This window comes from Corythoichthys intestinalis, chromosome 5 (genome assembly GCF_030265065.1).
Source record: "Corythoichthys intestinalis isolate RoL2023-P3 chromosome 5, ASM3026506v1, whole genome shotgun sequence".
Classification (NCBI taxonomy): domain Eukaryota; kingdom Metazoa; phylum Chordata; class Actinopteri; order Syngnathiformes; family Syngnathidae; genus Corythoichthys; species Corythoichthys intestinalis.
In genome coordinates, this window is record NC_080399.1 from 61,738,383 (window position 1) to 61,755,064 (window position 16,682).

At 37.5% G+C, this 16,682-nt stretch overlaps 1 long non-coding RNA gene across 10 annotated transcripts; it reads left to right on the plus strand.

The window, feature by feature from the left end:
* Positions 1-13,356: 13,356 nt before the first annotated feature.
* On the plus strand, positions 13,357-16,219 carry LOC130916862 (uncharacterized). Of its 10 annotated transcripts, none has more exons than XR_009063356.1 (9): positions 13,357-13,509; positions 13,709-13,807; positions 13,871-13,977; positions 15,207-15,267; positions 15,342-15,392; positions 15,593-15,661; positions 15,776-15,884; positions 15,968-16,037; positions 16,172-16,219. It is a non-coding gene; the product is annotated as an uncharacterized LOC130916862 (long non-coding RNA). The 10 variants fall into 10 exon arrangements; XR_009063357.1 differs by having other exon boundaries at positions 13,901-13,977; XR_009063359.1 differs by having other exon boundaries at positions 13,366-13,556.
* The last annotated feature ends 463 nt before the right edge of the window (positions 16,220-16,682 follow it).

Consider the following 16,682-nt stretch of genomic DNA (forward strand, 5'->3'; position numbering starts at 1 on the left):
TTAATGTAAGGCTAGATATCTTTTGGCGCAGTCGGCGGCGTATGCAACTGTCTGACATTTTGCAGCAGAGATTTGAGTGGAGTTATTTTTTTTTCAACCAAAACTACCTGAATTGTTATCGGATTTACACACAGTTAGGGTTATTACAAGGGCCTGATTATGGAGGGTCTGTGCACTGGGCTCAGTATTTTAAAAGGCTCGGGGTTTGAAAAAAAAATGCATTTGGCGGCCAGCGAGTTGGTAAAATTTGGGCTACTTTGACAAAATTAAGCGGCTTTGGAAGGAACCGTTTTGATTAATTTAACTGTTAAACTTGGATCTCTACATCTTTTAAGTTCCGCTACATTGCTTTGACAGCAATATTTGCAGCAGTCTATTTTAGCGCCTGAGCCTCACATTTGTAGGTACATAGTCAAATTTAACCAAATTCTAAAAATGACATATCATTAAACTGTGTTAGATGCACTGGAATTTTGTTTTGTTGTGTATTCTGATTTCCCCCCGCAAATCACTTACACCTAAATGGAATTTCTTCTGTTTTTGACGCCAATCTTAATAGATTTTCACAGAACGCTCTTCGAATCGGCTCTGGAAAAAAGTGTCAAAGTTGTACTGTGGTTCGATAGTAATTTTGATTGACAAACATGTATTTTTGATGTGATGTGAATGAATGTAGTGTTAATGATTCATTATTTTGTTTATTCAAATTAATATAATAACCTTTTTAATCAACCTTTTCAAAAAATATCTATCAAGCTATCTAGCTACATTCCTTAAGATAATTCATTTTTTGTATCTTTTCCTGATACATGATAGCCTTTAAATGTAATTATGGGACTTTTTTTTTTTTTTTTATACAGACAGATATACTCCCTAATACTGCTGTATAGACAAGTTTCCTGAACGAAACATGGTTAGCGCCATCTTTGACAATTTCTGCTCCGAACTTCTGGTTTAGACAGACCAACATGAAGTGCGGATGAAGTAAGCAGTGTGTTGACAAATTTAAAACTGCAAAATCAAGCCAGAGGAACTCACGGAATCTCCCAAAATTGATTCAGCACGACATAGATTAGACTCCGAGACTTTGCGTCAACTCCTGGAAGCGCCTAAATATATGGTTGGAAGTGGAATGTTTTGAACAGCGTCCTGTTTCAAAGAGCCAGTGTGTATGGATCTACCTCGCCATACACCTTAAATCGAAACCAGTTGCAGACAATAAATTAACAGTGTTGTTAATAACGGCGTTACAATATAACGGCGTTATTTTTTTCAGCAATGAGTAATCTAATTAATTACTTTTCTCATCTTGGCAACGCCGTTACCGTTACTGAGGCGGGAAAGGCGTGCGTTACTAAGTTGGTTGAATAAAAAAAGCTGAGAGAAACGGACTCACGGGGACGAGAGCAGAGCAGCAGTGGGGAAGACGCCGTTGCAACCGAGATGCTAGGTGAATCCAAAAATACCTGACTGTAGCCATAGCCGACAAACTACGCCCACACGACGGTAGATATCATATTATAGAACTAGATGCAAAACTGACACAGCTGCATTGCCAACATGTTTTAAGGACTACATGCGTTAGTAAACAGCCGCCATCTTAAAGCAGTAGACCTCTCAGGAAGGCCCTGATGTAGAGATCCTTCCTAGCGAACCTAAGTAACTTTTTTTTTTTTTTTTTTTAAATCTAAAATGCTTCTAAATCGGCAAAATCTTAACTTAAATCTATCTTTAAATGATGAAACAGTTTAAAAACTTACACATGTTTAAAGTAGACAGAAGGGAACTAATGCAATAACGGGAGCAATTTTAACAACTTTAACGGTTGATTCACAACTTTAAATGACTTCCACACATAGCAAAGGTTACTAGCTAGTTATCGCAATACCCTTGTGTCTAGTTAAGTGGAGGGTAAAGAATTGGGCTAGGGCCAATTGTCCCCCAAATCCTTTAAACTTCACATCACCTGTTTTTTTGTTTTTTTTTTGTTTTTTGTTTTTTTTTTTGAGAAAAAAACAAAAAATTATCACTAGTTACTTTGCCAAGTAACTAATTACTCTTACATTCAGGTAACTGAGTTACTAACGCAATTACTTTTTGGGAGAAGTAATTTGTAACTGTAATTAATTACTATTTTAAAGTAAAATTAACAACACTGCATATACTGTATATAGATATAAATAGATGCAAAATGACAGACACGGCACTAGATGCGTTAGTAAACAGCCGCCATCTTAAAGCAGTAGACCTTTTATTACGGCTCTGTTGTAGAGAACCTTCCTAACGAACCTAAGTAACTTTTTATCTAAAATACTTCTAAATCGGCAAAATCTTGACTTGAATCTATCTTTAAATGATGAAATAGTTTTAAAACTTTCATTTGTCGAAAGTAGAGAGAAGGGAACTAATGCAATAATGGGAGCAATTTTAACAACTTTTAACAGTTGATTCAGGGTGAAGGGTAAATTCGGGTAAAGAATTGGGCTCGGGCCAATTGTACCAAAAACCTTCACAAAAAAACTTCACATAGTGTGGCCAATGTTTTTTTTTTTTTTTAGGGAAAAAAAAAAGTAATTATCACCAATTACTTTGCCAAGTAACTAATTACTCTTACATTCAGGTAATTGAGTTACTAACGCAATTACTTTTTGGGAGAAGTAATTTGTAACTATAATTAATTACTTTTTTTCAGTAAGATTAACAACACTGTAAATTAAGGATGCGCTTTAAACCTTGTGAGTTGTAGATTGACATGCCAGCCACTTGAGTGACCGAAATGAGGGGAAATACAAATATTACAGTTGCCGAATGCAGAAGGGCTGTCACGGATTTTGTTGTTAAAAGAAAATACTAGTATTTAATCCTTTTTTATTGCGGATATTGATCGCAATAAAACTTTTGGACAACATGATTCAATCTTTTATTTAAAACGATTGGTGCATGTGCAAAACAGGTCAATAAATCACAATTAATAAGATTATTGGGAAAATATTAACAAAGGTGGAGCATAAGAGAGTGGGAGATCAAACAGCAGAGCTCCGGTGTCCGGGAGCCTTGCCAAACGGAGACCTTCGGCAGCCTCCAGACGGGCTTTCTCTCGCTGTCCTCGGTAACTGCAGCTCCAATAGCGTATCTTTAAGTCACTGCTGTTAAAAAGCTCGTTGTTGGATCTTGGGATCGAGCTGACGGTCCGCTGTGAGGCGAGCCACCGTCTGTCCCAGCCCCTTCCTCTCGGCTGCCCCCGGAAGTAGCGCCTTCCGTGACCAAAGAATGCACATACAATAGTCTCAATATATGTCCATCAACATACAGTAAGTGTTGTTGTGGGGCAAATCAACTTGTCTTCTCTTGGCTAACAGCGTTTTCCACCTGTAAACAAATGAACAAGAAACTTTTAACACTTGCATTTATTTGCAAGGCTAGCAGCAGATAGCATATGTTGCAGCCACAGCAGTACAGTAGTTGTAGTAAATAATATTAAAGATCATCATAATAACAATCATCATCGTAATAACAATATCAAAGGCAACAAGTCGTTTCTGCGCAAGATTTTGACTTTGTGTTTTTTGAGCACCAGACACATGACAATGCAGCGATAGAAAAAAACATATCTTCCATAACACAGCGGCAACATGGCTACAAAAACACCCGGTCTTTTTGGTGGCACGAGCTTGGTTCCACATCTGCCTTAATGAACATGTTGACCTCCTGTATCGTGATGATGACAGATGGATGCGGTATTTCCAAATGGTCTTTTTTGTGAGATTTTGATGAGAGCTGCCACTCCAGCTTATTTTCACTCTGGTTGTATTTAATTATTTGTCAGTATAGCAGAAATTTTGTCTGTAACTGCCGGTGTTCTGTCAAAATTTCTCCCTTATAAAATTTTGCTCCCAAAGCTTTTGTGGAGCTGAAAATGCCCTCTTTTACATTCAGTTGGACTCTCAATGTTATCCAAAGGTGCTAACTAAACTAGATACATCATAAACATATATGTGCAACACGAAAATGGCGTAAATTAATACTTAACGACACGGCGAAGTCATTAACAGTGAGAGCATGGGGTGCAGTTGCTGTGTGCAGCTAACATGGTAGGATGTGTCTGAGAACTTTTGAACATGTCTTTACATGACCAAACTTAAGTAAATATTCCTTTCTTTGAAGAAAGTTTGTAGTGTTTACTTCGGAATCGCTGCATTCGCGGCCATTTTTAACGGTACGCGTATGCGCAAAACCGCAAGGTAGCAAATTTTTGGCTCTCTCAGTACCCTGCGCCGCTCTTCTCAGTACCCATCCCGCAGACAGAAAATGATGCAATACCGCAGCTCTCAGTCCCCTCAGACCGGAAATGTCGTCAACCCTTGCGACGAAAACAAGTTACTTATTTCACCTCTCGCGAAGGAGATATAGACGTATATGTGAGAGACTCAATGATCGAAATACATTTAAAATATATATTTTTTTAATCGGTAGGGCATTTGAGGTACACCCTGATCCAAGCAATGCATGTGTACACAAAAAGAAAACCTTAAGACTTTATTTAATCATGAATAAATCTTAGGCAGGCCTCGATTGGTTCTGCGCATGCGCGTAGTGCACCGCCCCCACTTGAGCCACGATGCCTCAAGAGTGATTTATGTGGTAGATTCTGACATATAAAAAATTATTAATCAACCTAAAGACAAATCGAAGAATAGTGAATTTTTATGTCTGAATCTCTTGCGTTTATAAGCGTAAAGCCTTTGAAGGAAGTGACGTGTGCAGTCACGTGAGAGACGGTCGCGATCGGGTAGCTATCTGCGCATGCGCGTTAAAGTTCTTCGTTTTTTTTTTTTTTTTTTTTATTAATCGCGAATTTTAGTGCATACTGCCATCTACTGTATAAAAATGTACATCATCTACAGTTTGCCTCCACCCTTATCTCTGTATCAATATAGTAATAATATTTCTTTTAAAAAAAATTGAAAAAGTGCTTTCCTTACATACTTAAATGTCTTCCCCTCCCCTCACCCCCAGTAACCCCTTCAGAGACCATTCACGCTAGTTAAATTTAAAAGAAAAACTTTAAACCTTACGGACTTTGTTATAACATACGTTTCTCAATGGTATTACAAATAGAAATTGTTATTGTAATAATGTACGAAGGCTTCAGAGTCCTAGATTTGTATGGTGAGTATAGTTTAGTCCTTAACAGTAACAATTAAAAAGAGCCTCTATTTTGACTTTTTTATATTTGGTATATATACAAAATTTTGTTAAAGCCCATGTTATGATTTAATTCTGCAGCTAAATCCAACAATAAAATGTTTTTGTTTTGTATATATTTTGGTATATTCGTAGTTTCATGTAATTTGCTGTGATTATAAAAAACAAAACATTATCACTGTCAAATTTATTGTTGTAATATTTTGACCATTTTATAAGGATTCAAGGATTTTTATTGTCTCATCAGTTCACATTTACATGTTAATGGTGAGAAATTAGAACTCAGGTCCAGTTTTAAAAGCCAATATAAATGCAGAGTGAGTATAAAAGAGCAAAATTGTAAGGTGCATACAAAAATAACAAGCAAGAAAGACAAAAAACGCTGGATAGAAGTATAAAAATATGTAACTACTAAAACAATTTAGCAGTTGGCTGACTTGGGCTTGTTGGGGGCTAAGATGTGCGTGAGGTATATAGACATGATCATAGTAGTCCAGTAATATTGGGGGTTGGCAAGAGTTCAACAGTCTGACAGCTTTGGGGATAACAGAAAATTTATGATAACACTGAAAACTATGTGGCAGTCATTCTATAGTCCAAAATACATAATACAAACCTACAAATGCATAAATATAATTAGAAATACTCTTGAGGATAAACAGCAGAGAAGGTGAATAAACAAATAAAAGCTGTAAGGTGACATTTATTGCTGTATTAAATTTAGGAAAAAAATTAAGTTTCATAGGAAAGCATCCAATGATTATGCCGTAGATTGAAGAAAACAAAATGCCTTAAGCTGAAACAGTTTTAATGTGCATGTGTAGAATAAACTCAAACAAAAACATTAAAGTTTAATGCATTGGACAGCAGGAACAACTGCAGTATCCTGTAGGTGTTTCCTCCTCGCAGTAAAACGCCGTTACTTTACCCCTTTTCTCCTCTCCGACAAATCCTATAAAAGAACATAAAAACACTGAGAAATACCGTTTCCAAGCACTGTGGCTTTTCCACCATGTCTATGCTATGTTGAGATATTAAGTGTCTCTAATGACACCAAGATAAGCTTACACAGTGCAACTCACCTCGTGGGGATTGTTTGAACTGCTCCCCATACCCATGGCAGATCTCAATGGTGTACATGTTGTAATACTCTCTCCTGAATTCTGCACAGAACCTGCTCCATGTCCAGACACCTGTGGGATTAAAAAAAAAAAATCACATTTACATATATAGCTTGTAGACAAATGTGACAACAGCACAAAAAAAGTACATGTCATTGCATTTTACTGAAGTACTAACTGTTAAGCCATTTAAAATGTGCCCGTCTTCTGAAGGAGTCTGGAGAACCAAGGTCTCCGATTCTGGAGCACACAAGAGCCAAAGTGCATATAGCACGGTCACCTTCCCGTAGGACAACTTTTTCATGTATGTTGGCAGTCAATACTTCTGGCAACTGTAAAATATAGGTGAGCCGACAATGAAAAAGTATCAAATTTATTCAAAAACAAATGTTTAAAATGTAATTGGCTTCTCATGACAATTACTAAACTCCCTGTGCAATACTGCCTCATTGGGCCCTGCCTCTGATTATAATTACTAGTATAGCATTTATGTCCTCAATTTAGATCAAAGGAAATTATGTCCGGGATTAGGCAGCTGTCAGTGTCATCCTCAACCTTTCAAAGAATACATAATTTACACATGACATGCAGGTGAACGTTATTACCAGGTAAGCCATCAATTGCAGTGATGACCATTCCCCTTATCAACATTGATTGATTATCTTATAGTTTTCTTTTACCTGTCTGATTGAAGTTTAGTAAGATATAGAGGGGGGTTGCCTTTGGAACGCTGAAGACAGTCTGTAGAGTTCCCTGAAGAAGAGGGGACGCTTTCTCTGTCCAGAAGGCAAATCTGTGCCCATGCCTTTAAAAAGAAATGCAAATAAATCCATGCCCAATACCTCCCAATGTTTTTTGACCTAAGTGTCACAAAATTAAAAACAGACCACCAAAAAGGCTTTAAAAATGTGACAATGTTTGATAATTTCTCAGAAATTAAAAATACAAATTTATTTACAATATTTCAACAATTCTGAAAAGCAGGATGGTCTAACACTGTAATGTCTGTTGAGAAGTGAAAACAATCCATTTGTGCTTCAATATAAATCATTACTTTAGATGAAATAAATTTCATGTAACACTTATGATTTAACTTAGTTGCTCAATTAAGGCATTTACCCATTCATTGATGTCCTGAATCATTGTTGGCCAATAGAAGCTAGAAATGGCTCTGTTGCGGGTGCCCTCGACGTCGCTCTCGTTCCCAGTACCAGAGTTATTGTGACACTCCATGAAGATAGTCCGCTTCCCCTTTGACTTGATGACCAGGCGCATATATTGTATTTGGGGGGGGGGTTATCTGTTGGACGAAAATTAAAAAAGCAAAGAGAATCTTAAAATGCAGCAGGTTAAAATGACCACCACTTGAAAGAGATTAATAATAATAATTAAAAAATAAATAAAACTCAGCTCTGGACCTTCTCCCACCTGAGATTCACAACAGTTTCTCTTATTTTTATTTTAACATTTCATATCTCATTTTCTACTTAAAAAACAAAAATAGAAAAAGTGCCTCTTTTTTCAATTATTTAAATATCTTTATAAATAGCTTATGGAGCTGCGTTTTTAAAAGGCCAAAAATAGTCACTTGGCCTATAAAGGATTTTAAAAAAAAACGTAGAGGCTCATATGTTCATGACCCTCTTTTCAGACTTATAACACAAATTGCTAGTATAACATCAGTTTTACTTACCTTTAACAATGAAATCACGCACCATTTGTCGAACCTTAAGGCGCCCCACTTGAGTAGTTGGAAGCGTTCCGTCGACCAGGTACGTTAGATCAGGGGTCTCCAACCCAGTCCTCAAGGCCCACTGTGGGTCCTGGTTTTTGTTCCAGCCGATCCAGCAGAGACAGTTGAACCAATGAGGCTTCTGCTAAAACAAGCCACACCTGACTGCAATCAACTGATTGCACTTGTAAAACACCAGATTGGGGAAAAAGTGTTGTCATGGTGTTTGGTAGGAATGAAATCCTGCACCCACAGTGGGCCTTTGTGGAATAGGTTGGGGACCCCTGCGTTAGATGCTAGGTATCCACATTCATCTTTTCGGATCACTCGAAGTATCTATTTAGACAAATTCAAGCATTTCATGCCACTCTAAGAATCAAACTAACCACACAAGTTCGATGTATACAGTCCACTACTCGAGTCAAAGTTCACAGGAACCTTTCGAAGATCGTGGCGTACACACACGCATAAAAAACCCTCAATGTCCGAGCCTAACGCATAAATCTATATCTCCCGTCATCCCTCGGGAGAAAATGGCGTCGATCTGCGCGTGCGCAGTAGCAAACCGTCACAATCGATGCACCCGTCACGATCGTGTAATGACAGGCCGCACTGAAAAAAAAGTTTTTAAAAGCGTATGCATGTTTAAAAATGTTAAATAGTTAAACAACACTTGCGGTGAAAATATGAAGTGTTTATTCTGAGTTGAAAAGACCGTACTTATAGCTAGTATTCTTAATGTAATTTAAATAATGTCTTCCTTTACTAACTGCATGTGACTTTGCTCTACTTATATTGTTTAATACGTACTGATGAATTCAGCAGCGAATTGGCTAATGCTGCTAATGGTTTTTACTTTTTTTTTTTTTCTTCACAATGAACAGTCTTCTTTGTGTAGTTTTCATTATATTGCACTCTTATTTTTCATTATGTACATGCCTGCAATAGGGAATGGGACGTACTACGTCATTGTTTGGACCCGCCTCCATGCTGGCAATATAATTCACTTCCGGGCCGGCAGAGTCAATGCGGATTGTAACGTGTGATAGTGCTAAGCTAACTCTTTCGGTGTTTTAGAAAGAAAATATGGGTGCTTTATTGTTGCGTTACCGGGTGCAACAGCGTCTCCTACGACAAAAAAAGGGGTGAGGAAAAATGGACTCACTTTTCACCGTTTTCCTGCATGGAGGACCAAATATCAGATCACGAAGGTACGACGGATGGCTGGATTGCAGCGGTTCGTCGGAAAAGCATTTCTTATGATCATATTTCTGCTGGAATGAGAGTGTGTTCCTGTCATCTCTACTCTTGTAAGTTGAACGATTTATCCACTTTTGGTTTCAATACGTTTTTGTTTTTTTACACCGTTGTGTAAATCTGCCTCGGTAGCAATGCTCGCCTACTACGACTCCCCTACCTGTTGTGTTCCTAGGTAAACCTGCTGACAACACATCCCGATTGGTCACCATCTCTCTTCTTGGATCATTTGACAAAGAAAATTTGTTCAATGGAGTGGTTCCATTTGTCCTGTGTCGGACTCAAACAAGCCCCTGCAGCAGACGCCATCTGGGTCTGCCCTTCTCGTCGATGAACTGCGGGCTTTTAACTTGTGAAAATGCAAGAACTTTAATGCACATATTTATTCTGCCTGGCTATTTAACTATGGCCAGTGACGTTTTTTTTTTTAACCACTTTGACAAAGACACCTTTCATTGTCATGTTGAATTTATATATTCTATTATTATTTTTAAATTATAATATTCTTATTTGCACTTATGTAGACTTTAGACTGTCAATTCAAATAGTGTTGGAAAAGTTGCAATACCTAAAATAGAAATGCAAGAACTGTAAAGTACATATTTATACACCTTTATTTACCTAAGGCGACTGGATGTTTTTTAACTGCTTTGAAAAATACAGGTTTTGTTGTGATCTTGTATTTATATAGTATATAGCTTTTTATAATGTATTATGTATTATAATATTTGCTGCCCCCTGCCAGAGTGTGGGCCATTTTGTACTAAAATGATTTTAAACTGTCAGTTCAAATACTGTGTTGGAGACTAGTACTTGCAATACTTAAAATGGAAATGCAAGAACTTTAAAGCACATATTTATCCTGTCTGGCAATTTACCCAAGGCCAGTAAATAGTGTTTTAAACTGCTTTGACAAAGACACGTTTATTGTGATCTTGTATTTGTGTATTACTTATAATTATATAATATTTGCTGCCACCGTCAGAGGGTGGGCCTTGTTTGCACTAATTTAAAGATTTTAAACTGTCAATTCAAATATCGTATTGGAGAAATTGCATTACTTGAAATAAATCTATTGCAACTTATCAGTCCCAGTTCTTGTCTACAACACTGTCCAAAAATTGTCAATGCATATTCCAAATAGAATAACAAAATTAAGTCACCTGACTTTGTAATTATTACACCTGTTTATTATGAAGACCTGAAGTAAACAACAAGCAGTTACAGTTTGTCAAGAAGTTGTTCAAGTCATGTTTTGGTATTCATATTTTATTGACTTTTCATAACACTTGGGATCGTGTTTGTAAGAGCAGAGCAAACTGAAGTTTCAGCGTGCACTCTTCGCCTTTCCAACCTCTCAACGCTCCGATGTGGTGCGCTTGACCTCAGAATAACCCAAGAAGACATATGGTGACCAATCGGGATGTGTTGTCAGCATTTCATATGCAGGTTTTCCTAGTAACACAACAGGTAGGTGATGAGGAGGAGTAGGTTAGCATTGCTACCGAGGCAGATTTACACAACAGTAAAGAAAAAAACAAAAAACGTATTGAAACCAAAACGGATAAATCGTTCAACTTACAAGAGTAGAGATGAGGGGAATACACTCTCATTCCAGCAGAAATATGATCATAAGAAATGCTTTTCCGACGAACCGCTGCAATCCAGCCATCCGTCGTACCTTCGTGATCTGATATTTGGTCCTCCATGCAGGAAAACGGTGAAAAGTGAGTCCATTTTTCCTAACCCCTTTTTTTGTCGTAGGAGACGCTGTTGCACCCGGTACCGCAACAATAAGCACCCATATTTTCTTTCTAAAACACCGAAAGAGTTAGCTTAGCACTACCACACGTTACAATCCGCATAGGGAATGGGACGTACTACGTCATTGTTTGGACCCGCCTCCATGCTGGCAATATAATTCACTTCCGGGCCGGCAGAGTCAATGCGGATTGTAACGTGTGGTAGTGCTAAGCTAACTCTTTCGGTGTTTTAGAAAGAAAATATGGGTGCTTATTGTTGCGTTACCGGGTGCAACAGCGTCTCCTACGACAAAAAAAGGGGTTAGGAAAAATGGACTCACTTTTCACCGTTTTCCTGCATGGAGGACCAAATATCAGATCACGAAGGTACGACGGATGGCTGGATTGCAGCGGTTCGTCGGAAAAGCATTTCTTATGATCATATTTCTGCTGGAATGAGAGTGTATTCCCCTCATCTCTACTCTTGTAAGTTGAACGATTTATCCGTTTTGGTTTCAATACGTTTTTTGTTTTTTTCTTTACTGTTGTGTAAATCTGCCTCGGTAGCAATGCTCGCCTACTCCTCCTCATCACCTACCTGTTGTGTTACTAGGAAAACCTGCATATGAAATGCTGACAACACATCCCGATTGGTCACCATATCTCTTCTTGGGTTATTCTGAGGTCAAGCGCACCACATCGGAGCGTTGAGAGGTTGGAAAGGCGAAGAGTGCACGCTGAAACTTCAGTTTGCTCTGCTCTTACAAACACGATCCCAAGTGTTATGAAAAGTCAATAAAATATGAATACCAAAACATGACTTGAACAACTTCTTGACAAACTGTAACTGCTTGTTGTTTACTTCAGGTCTTCATAATAAACAGGTGTAATAATTACAAAGTCAGGTGACTTAATTTTGTTATTCTATTTGGAATATGCATTGACAATTTTTGGACAGTGTTGTAGACAAGAACTGGGACTGATAAGTTGCAATAGATTTATTTCAAGTAATGCAATTTCTCCAATACGATATTTGAATTGACAGTTTAAAATCTTTAAATTAGTGCAAACAAGGCCCACCCTCTGACGGTGGCAGCAAATATTATATAATTATAAGTAATACACAAATACAAGATCACAATAAACGTGTCTTTGTCAAAGCAGTTTAAAACACTATTTACTGGCCTTGGGTAAATTGCCAGACAGGATAAATATGTGCTTTAAAGTTCTTGCATTTCCATTTTAAGTATTGCAAGTACTAGTCTCCAACACAGTATTTGAACTGACAGTTTAAAATCATTTTAGTACAAAATGGCCCACACTCTGGCAGGGGGCAGCAAATATTATAATACATAATACATTATAAAAAGCTATATATTATATAAATACAAGATCACAACAAAACCTGTATTTTTCAAAGCAGTTAAAAAACATCCAGTGGCCTTAGGTAAATAAAGGTGTATAAATATGTATTTTACAGTTCTTGCATTTCTATTTTAGGTATTGCAACTTTTCCAACACTATTTGAATTGACAGTCTAAAGTCTACATAAGTGCAAATAAGAATATTATAATTTAAAAATAATCATAGAATATATAAATTCAACATGACAATGAAAGGTGTCTTTGTCAAAGTGGTTAAAAAAAAAAAAAAAAAACGTCACTGGCCATAGTTAAATAGCCAGGCAGAATAAATATGTGCATTAAAGTTCTTGCATTTTCACAAGTTAAAAGCCCGCAGTTCATCGACGAGAAGGGCAGACCCAGATGGCGTCTGCTGCAGGGGCTTGTTTGAGTCCGACACAGGACAAATGGAACCACTCCATTGAACAAATTTTCTTTGTCAAATGATCCAAGAAGAGAGATGGTGACCAATCGGGATGTGTTGTCAGCAGGTTTACCTAGGAACACAACAGGTAGGGGAGTCGTAGTAGGCGAGCATTGCTACCGAGGCAGATTTACACAACGGTGTAAAAAAACAAAAACGTATTGAAACCAAAAGTGGATAAATCGTTCAACTTACAAGAGTAGAGATGACAGGAACACACTCTCATTCCAGCAGAAATATGATCATAAGAAATGCTTTTCCGACGAACCGCTGCAATCCAGCCATCCGTCGTACCTTCGTGATCTGATATTTGGTCCTCCATGCAGGAAAACGGTGAAAAGTGAGTCCATTTTTCCTCACCCCTTTTTTTGTCGTAGGAGACGCTGTTGCACCCGGTAACGCAACAATAAAGCACCCATATTTTCTTTCTAAAACACCGAAAGAGTTAGCTTAGCACTATCACACGTTACAATCCGCATTGACTCTGCCGGCCCGGAAGTGAATTATATTGCCAGCATGGAGGCGGGTCCAAACAATGACGTAGTACGTCCCATTCCCTATTGACTCTGCCGGCCCGGAAGTGAATTATATTGCCAGCATGGAGGCGGGTCCAAACAATGACGTAGTACGTCCCATTCCCTATTCGCAGCTCGCTGTTTTTGTTGTTGTATGGTATTGATGTTTTGCCTTCATTTGTTTTGTCTGGTCCTTTGTAGTTTGAATGTTGTCACATGATCCAAATAGGACAAAGTTGTAATTTTTTCTTGATATTGTTCCTCTGCTTAGCTATATAGTTTTTCATTATTATTTTTTTTTTTTACTAGCTCCAAGATCACCACCCCATTGGGAAGAAACTAAATCACGACCCCCAAATGGTAGTCTTCCCATGCAGAAACAGGGATGTCATACAGATCCAAATGGAAGTAAGTAGCATAAGTAGTAATGTACTTTAGATTTTGGACTGTGCTGAACACTTTTTTTGATAGACATCGAACACTGTAAAACCCACTGTGCAGACAGGACCAATGGTGACAATATAAGACCATGCCGAGCTTCATGAACGGTTCAAACTCATCCTGCCCAGGAACGGCTGGTATGTTTTTATGTCTGAGACAAATGTTGTGCTCAGTGGAAATCTGGATAGGCTTATTATTCCTTATATTTGTTAACAATTGGACATAATTGATTATTTACTCTTTGTTTATTTAACCAATCAACATTCTCATTAGCTTATGCAAATCTTGAATATAAAGAGGCCAGAAATGGTGTTGATTGTCTGAAAAAAGAAAGTTTGATTGACACTTGCTGACTTTTGGAACGTTGGCCTGAACAATGAAATGGAATCAACTGTGGATTTTGAGGATTTAGTTTCTCTAAAGAACATAATGTCACTTGTACAATTAAGTAAAATGTAACTTTTTGTGTTTGTTTTTTTTGCAGATATGAAATGCATATTTATAACTTGTCTGACAAGTAGCTCATTCAAAGATATAAAAAAGTATTTTTTGGCGTGTGTAGGGTATTATTTTAACTATGTAGCCTACAGAATGCTTGTATGGGCTCATGTAGGTGTCTGCGTACATTTGTATTTATATAACATATGTCCGTGTGTATAGATTATGTATTTTTCAGGGAAGGACCATATTTGTGGCTGACCCCTATGTTGTTGCAACATGGTGAAAGCCTACAGGATGTGACCCACACATGCATTTGCCTGTAAGGCTGATTAGTAACAACTACAACTTGGAGCATTGGTTCATTTTCAAAGAACAGTCAAATCATAACAAATTAAATGATCCAAATTCCAATTATTTGTGGGAAGAAAAACAGATCCAATCATGAGATCAGAGAACTATTGTTATCTCTAATGAAATTCAGTATCCATTCATATTGGCATGGCGTTTCCATGATGATCCAGAATAGCCTTGTTTGGTTTTGAAGGTATGTTCCAGTCGATCCTTTTATGTTGCCCCTTCAATTAAAGCAGAATTACACTCCAGATGATTCATCCAATCATTTGAAGCAAAATTCTAAAATGCCACTCTAAAATTGCGAATGTTTTGTTTCAAGGGCGTTGGCCCGGTCTCAACATTGGTAGGGACAAATATAATGCAAATAACGTTGCTCAAAAGTTGGTGGGGACAACTTTAGCATCCTGAAAAGTTGGTCGTGTTATGTCCCTACCGTCCCTATGCAAACCTACGCCCTTGTTTTGTTTGCATGAATCATTTAAACCTGACTGGTTGGTGTTCTTATGCATGGAAACACGTTTGTAATTGTTTAACTATTGTATTTAATATAAACCTATATTTTCAATTGCAGAAAACGTTGACAGTCAATCAACAGGGGGACATGGAAAGAGAGGATTGGAAGTGAAATAGAGGTATTTGTAAAAGTGTGTATATTCATTGATTCAAAACTTGAAGGAAGTGACTCTTACGTAAATTCTTACGTTAGGGTTTTCCGGGACAGCCATAGGGGAAGGACTGTGGCATCTTCATGTTGATGGTAGGTGAGTTTAACTGTCCAATTTTGTCCTCTGTGATATTTGTATTCATTTATCCATTTGTAGTATGCTCTTTGCACTGTCCTGGATGCTCTCTTTGAGTTTAACCATTGTAAAATGAAGTTCACCGAATCATTCAAATTGGGCTACAAAATATCCTTGTCGTTAATCTTTATTTACACTTGTTTTTAATTTTTGTTAGACTGATATGCCAACTCTGAGGAAGTGGTGGTGTATATTGCTAGCGGACAATTTCAAACTTGGGAGCATGGTAAGTCTTTGAAACTGTTGATATGGCATTCATAGGAAAGTAGGTGCACAGCACCTTAATTCTTTGTTAGAAAATGTGGAATACTTATTTTTGTATTTTTTCAACTTATGTGAGCCACAGGAAAGAGTTTGCCCATTGGACAGATGAGGCAAAAGCATTACTGCAGGGTGAAGTGCCACCAGTCTATCAGTTACAGAAGTGAAATTTGAATATAATTGCTGAGGTCAGCTTTTAAAGACTTTTTAGTGTCCATTACTCTGACGCACTTTTGAACATGCCCCCCTTTATTCACTGATTTATTTTTAGGAAGAGGTGCAACCACAGCTCCTTCAAGTTAGTGGTGGCCCACTCCAAAAAGATATGGCGGGAAAAAATGGTAAGATTGTTTATATACCTAGTTTAATGCAATGCCTGAAAAGAAAAATCAAGTATAAAATTAACAAAGCATCATTTTTATTTTACTTATGTAATATTCAAATAGCTCTTTTCTTTCTCTTTTCCAATGAACAGTTTTGGTAAAAGGATTGTGCAAGACAGCACAAAAGCCTCAGACAGGGCGGGGGGGGGGGGGGGGGGGGATCAATGGAGTAGGAGTTCCCAAGCATCCTGCAGATGGAAGAGGATGAGCACGAACTACAATGTCTTGGAGCCATTCAAGTTCTGTTTCAACCATCTGGAAGATGGATTTACCTTTTTTGAGGAGATTGTTGACTAAAGAAAGTATCTGGTATTCTCTCAATAATATTAAAAAATAAACCAAAAAAATAAAGTTTACCACATTAGAACTGGTTGTATTGAGTTCATTTTTCTACACTTATAAATTTGTTGTTTTTTTTTTCTTTTATCCCAGATGTAAGTTGTAGGTAGTTTTAATTACCTGTGATGAAGGCGGGAGTGCTTGCCGAAAAATGTCAGGTAATTAAAACAACCTACAACTATTGTCTGGGATAAAAGAAAAAAACAACTAACAAATGACAACTATTTTGTCATTTCTGTTTGAAATAAAGGTGCCTTTCCTGGA